Here is a 6,391-nt window from a genome sequence, read left to right on the forward strand (position 1 = left end):
TCCTCAGGAAGTGAGTGGAGACAGAACAGTCTGGAGTCCACAGCCAGTTCCTGCAGAGTGAGACACAGAGAAACAGGTCAGTCTGCAGTGGAGCTCAGTCAGACTCAAGCATCTCGAGTTAAGTGAGCTAGGAGCGTTGCTGACACTCAGAGAGCAGTAGAAGAGGCAGCCAGCTAACTGCCAGTGTGTATAGCCTAGTGAGGGCCCGAGTAGGCCGAAGGCTAGAGGAGCGAGTAGCATTGGGGGCAGAGGGGCTTTACCAGCTCACCCCAGAAACCATATACCGGACAACGGGTCCGAGTCTGCAGGGATTCTTTACACCCAGCAGAGGACAACCAGAACCCCTGGTGAACTACATGTCTCAGGAATACCAAACGCTGACTGTTATACCAGGGTCGGGAGTTACCGAGGCCCCATATACCAAGGGGTGTGTACTCTAACAGAAGGCCCTACCACAGGATCAGCCGATGCAGGACAGAAAATAAGTTAGGCATAGCTCCAGGCAAGTCAGAAACTTACTACAGAGAGGCAAGAAACAGGAGGCCGTACACCCGCTCACTGGGGAGAATCTAGACGTGCACCCCTCACCCTACAGAGCTCCGGAGTGTTCCTGAACTATTTCCAGTAAAGGTACAGAAGTGACTTTTGTGTGTGCTTCCCCTTCTCACTCTGGCTGGGTCCCCTCTGTCCTGCATTCCCAACTCCTACGCTGCCCTGAAGCCCCGATCCGCCTGTGGGAAGTGATTCCATCTAAGCTGCCACAACACCGGCCTCAGTGGACGGTTGCAACGCTGGTGATCCTCACCAGACACCATAGGTGGCGTCACGAACTTTGACATTTCATTTTCCCCTTTTTAAGAGAGACCTCAGTGTATGGGCCCGGGAGCCGACCACCGCGACATCCCCCAAGAACAGGCATTAAGGCCTGGGCGCCGAGTAGTCCCCATCCCCTTGGCGCCACAGGGTTCAGCACACTCCAAGTACTTCAGGTGCACTTGACAGGACCCCAAGCTCTAGTGTGTTCCTCTCTTCTCTTAATTCTCCTTCTCCCTCCTTGTGTTCCCCACTGAGTCCCGTACGGGTACTGCGATGCCCTTTACGGGTGGCGTGTAGCCCCCGGACCGACTGGGTGCCCTTATTGGTGACTGGTGGTGAGAACTTGTTGTAAGGCCGAGTCCCTCTGGATAAACGCAGATTAGAGGATACAGGTGGCGACTCCGCTCCGTCCGTATCCCCCTGGGATCCACATGAGCCTCCGGACTTTTCTGACAGAGACGTGAAGTATATAATCAAAGTTTCTCAGCAGGTGCATATTAACTAATGATTAGAGCTCCATGGCTAGCACCTAATGACATTTACTGTAGGCAAATCGCTAGTCATAAATACACAGCGAAGGGAAAGATGTGATCAAAGCTACACAGCAGGTAATTATCATAAAATATAGCTTTTATTAAATATATAATTAAGAGAGAATACACCACATAATATAGCAGAAACAGTGCACAACATACATATCAAAAATATCTTAAAATACCATCATGCTCAATGGACACAGAGGTCCACATATAGGGCACCCACCAGGACTATAATATAGACTCTAATGCACCTGATTAACAGATCTCTAATATATGTGTCCAAATAGTGTATCATTAGTGGTCAGCTAATATTGCCTAACTGTATATTGACATAACCATGTAAATAACCATATAGTATGGTAATAGAATCTACCTAGACAGAGGGCTATCAGCGGGGGTGCTCCAATGTGGACCACGCGTCCACCCCGACGCGCGTTTCGGCGTTACCTTCTTCAGGGGGCGTGGTTGCAAACCGGGGGTGTGTCCTTATAAACCTATCGCTAGCCAATAGAAAGGTGTGGGCGGACATCTAATGACGCGCCCAGCGTCTCTGCTGCCTCGGCAACCCGCGATGCCGGCGTCATGCGAAGGACCTCCCAACAGTCACGTGGGCCCACGTGACCCGCAGGTCCTAGCATGAAGACGCCGGGTAGCGCGAGCCGACCTCAGCAGCAGAGAACGCCTGCACGTACCTGTCCAAGAACCGCACCTATATAATTAGGATTAAGTAAGGTATTCTTTAACCCAGCTAGAGGTCCTTCTTAAGATTGCCCTCAACTACCTCAGGGACTGCAAATAAGGGTGCATGTAGTGAAATGTCCAATTATAAATCTACAACTACCCACATCAATCCAGTGGTAGGGCATAATACAAAAATCTCCCATAAAGAAAGAATGCAAATATGCATAGCGACATATATCAATATATGGACAATTTCACACATACCACGAACCTCACCATATGCGTCAAGTTACACCTGACACTACTAAATCATCACTGCACAAAGTACCTATCAAACATACATGATCATAATAGTCATAATAGCATTAAATGATACAAGACATATGATCACAGTAATGTTGTGCAAGTAAATTACAATGACACTGATTGTCCAATAGGCAGGACCAATAACCACACATATGGAAGGCCCAACCACATATATCACAACATACAATCTCCTAAGAGATGAAAGCAATACAAAATACAATACTTATTTAGACAAAGTTCACAATGTGAGCAAGGAGGTTTATAGACTTTGGCGATTGCTGTGCAACGATATCACGAATCCTTCATCTCACTGGGCACTGTACACCCGCATGGACTGAATGAGAGTCTCAGTTTTGCTCCGTTTCTTTGATATCCGCTCTACCTAGTACATGTCATCTGTGTTTTTAAGTTTTTATTTATTTTATTTTATTATTCACAGTTTCTTCCATCGTAAAATGGTCTGCGAACTTTCTTTTTGGAGGGTTGTGTCCGTATTATATCCGTTCCATTATGGATGAGTGTTTGTGGAGGAGATGAAGGATTCGTGATATCGTTGCACAGCAATCGCCAAAGTCTATAAACCTCCTTGCTCACATTGTGAACTTTGTCTAAATAAGTATTGTATTTTGTATTGCTTTCATCTCTTAGGAGATTGTATGTTGTGATATATGTGGTTGGGCCTTCCATATGTGTGGTTATTGGTCCTGCCTATTGGACAATCAGTGTCATTGTAATTTACTTGCACAACATTACTGTGATCATATGTCTTGTATCATTTAATGCTATTATGACTATTATGATCATGTATGTTTGATAGGTACTTTGTGCAGTGATGATTTAGTAGTGTCAGGTGTAACTTGACGCATATGGTGAGGTTCGTGGTATGTGTGAAATTGTCCATATATTGATATATGTCGCTATGCATATTTGCATTCTTTCTTTATGGGAGATTTTTGTATTATGCCCTACCACTGGATTGATGTGGGTAGTTGTAGATTTATAATTGGACATTTCACTACATGCACCCTTATTTGCAGTCCCTGAGGTAGTTGAGGGCAATCTTAAGAAGGACCTCTAGCTGGGTTAAAGAATACCTTACTTAATCCTAATTATATAGGTGTGGTTCTTGGACAGGTACGTGCAGGCGTTCTCTGCTGCTGAGGTCGGCTCACGCTACCCGGCGTCTTCATGCTAGGACCTGCGGGTCACGTGGGCCCACGTGACTGTTGGGAGGTCCTTCGCATGACGCCGGCATCGCGGGTTGCCGAGGCAGCAGAGACGCTGGGCGCGTCATTAGATGTCCGCCCACACCTTTCTATTGGCTAGCGATAGGTTTATAAGGACACACCCCCGGTTTGCAACCACGCCCCCTGAAGAAGGTAACGCCGAAACGCGCGTCGGGGTGGACGCGTGGTCCACATTGGAGCACCCCCGCTGATAGCCCTCTGTCCAGGTAGATTCTATTACCATACTATATGGTTATTTACATGGTTATGTCAATATACAGTTAGGCAATATTAGCTGACCACTAATGATACACTATTTGGACACATATATTAGAGATCTGTTAATCAGGTGCATTAGAGTCTATATTATAGTCCTGGTGGGTGCCCTATATGTGGACCTCTGTGTCCATTGAGCATGATGGTATTTTAAGATATTTTTGATATGTATGTTGTGCACTGTTTCTGCTATATTATGTGGTGTATTCTCTCTTAATTATATATTTAATAAAAGAGACGTGAAGTGCAAGGTCAGATAATCGGGGACCGGTACCCCCTCTTGCGGCAGGGTCTCTCTGACTAAGCCAGAATGAGGCATGCAGGTGGCGACTCCGCTCCGTCCGCACCCTCTGAGATCCTTTGGAGCCTATCTCCTCTGCTCCCCTCTTTTGCCTTCTTGTGTGGACTAAGACCAGTAACAGAGCTGGCTATAACTCAACTCTGCCCCAATCCCCAGTCTCGAGGCCTGAGACCGGGAATCACAGAATCCTAGAACAGCTGCAGCTTGTACTGACTAACCACTCCAGGGAACTGCGACCAAAGACCCGGTACTAAAGATGGCCTCTGTTTATATATGATTCTATTAAGGTGTGTTATAAAGTGCTTCCTCCACCCTCACTCACTACTTGGTTCCCCCTTACTTTGGTTCCCCCCAACGCCTCCATTCAGACCCAGGGCTTTAGATCCCCGTCCTGAACTGGAGTGGTGTAGTGTTGAGTCCTTGGCAGGGGTCCTGTGTAGTACTCCATCCTTATCTTGGAGAGGAGATAACACACCTCGGTCTGAGGAGCAGTACCCCTGTGGCGACTGAACCCTCAGGGGCGCCACATTATACTGCATGGAGCACTGTGTGGGGCCAATTATACTGTATGGAGCACTGTGTGGGGCCCATTATACTGTATGGAGGATTATGTGGGGCCATTATACTGAAGGAGCACTATGTGGGGCCAGTATACTGTATGGAGCACTATGTGGGGCCCATTATACTGTATGGAGCACTATGTGGGGCCCACTATACTGTGTGGAACACTATGTGGGGCCCATTATTCAGTATGGAGGACTATGTGAGGCCATTATTCTGTATGGAGGACTATGTGGGGCCATTATACTGTATGGAGGACTATGTGGGGCCATTATTCTGCATGGAGGACTATGTGGGGCCATTATTCTGCATGGAGGACTATGTTGGACCCATTATATTGTATGGAGGACTATGTGGGGCCATTATTCTGCATGGAGGACTATGTGGGGCCATTGTTATGCATGGAGGACTATGTGGGGCCATTATTCTGCATGGAGGACTATGTGGGACCCATTATACTGTATGGAGTACTATGTGGGGCCATTATTCTGCATGGAGGTCTATGTGGGACACATTATACTGTATGGAGGACTATGTGGGGCCATTATACTGTATTGATGACTATGTGGGCCATTATTCTGCATGGAGGACTATGCGGGGCCATTATACTGTATGAAGGACTATGCGGGGCTATTATACTGTATGGAGGACTATTCAATGTTATATTTGATAAGGGAAAACTTCCTCAATTCTAGACATTTTTTAAATAAATATCACGGTTGTCTTGCAACTTTGTCCAAGCTTTTCATTTTGGCCCTCCGGGTATTTGAGTTTGACAAAATATAAAGGGATGTCTGGGCATACAGTATTGCCATATCGCACTGCGTCATAATTCAGCTGTCACAGAGAGAGACTGCAGACTTTTCTTTTGCAAGCAGAAAACCCTATAAGATATAAAGGGATGTCCGGGCATACAGTATTGATGACCTATCTACATCTACAGGATAGGTCATCAATAGCAGATCAGTGGGGGTCCGACACCTGGCGCCCCCAAGAGCAGCAGGTTGCTCAGGCGGCATTACTGAGCGGCTGCTGCTGGTTCTGCAGCTCAGCTCCTGTTCATTTGAATAGTAGTGACTACAGTACCAGCAGCGACTGGCAGAGGCCACTACACTCTGGATAGAGCTGCGCTTGCTCCGGAGCTTGTAACAGCTGACCGATGGGGGCACCAGCTGTCAGACCCCACCTATCTGCTTTTCATGACCTATCCTGTATATGTAGAGAGGTCATCAATCCCATATGCCCGGAAATATCCTTTACTCTCTTATAGTTGTTTTCTGGTCACAAGAGAAAAGTCTGCAGTTACTCTGACTGCAGACAGCTGAATTATCACACTGTCACGATTTGCGCACACTGTCTCGATTTTCCTGTATTTTAATGCGGGAGGGCGGTCACTTGACCTCATGTATGCAATTTACATACTTGCAGTCACATGCCGACTAGTCTCATCCAGATTCTTTCAATTCTCTTATATTGAGTGGAGCAAGATGAGTCTCGTCCGCACATGACTGCAAGTATGTAAATAACATACATTTAAAGGAAAATTCCTTTAAAGAGAATTTCCAACCTTCTTGAAAATTTTACAGGGGACAGGGTTTGTTTTAAGAAAAAGAAAAACAACCTTAAAGGGGTTGTCCAGCTTTAGGCTACAAGTCTGCAATTTCTCTGTGCGCGCTGTGAGGATT

Source organism: Phyllobates terribilis, unplaced genomic scaffold (genome assembly GCF_046119375.1).
Source record: "Phyllobates terribilis strain yellow unplaced genomic scaffold, ASM4611937v1 Scaffold_17__1_contigs__length_24005725, whole genome shotgun sequence".
NCBI lineage: Eukaryota > Metazoa > Chordata > Amphibia > Anura > Dendrobatidae > Phyllobates > Phyllobates terribilis.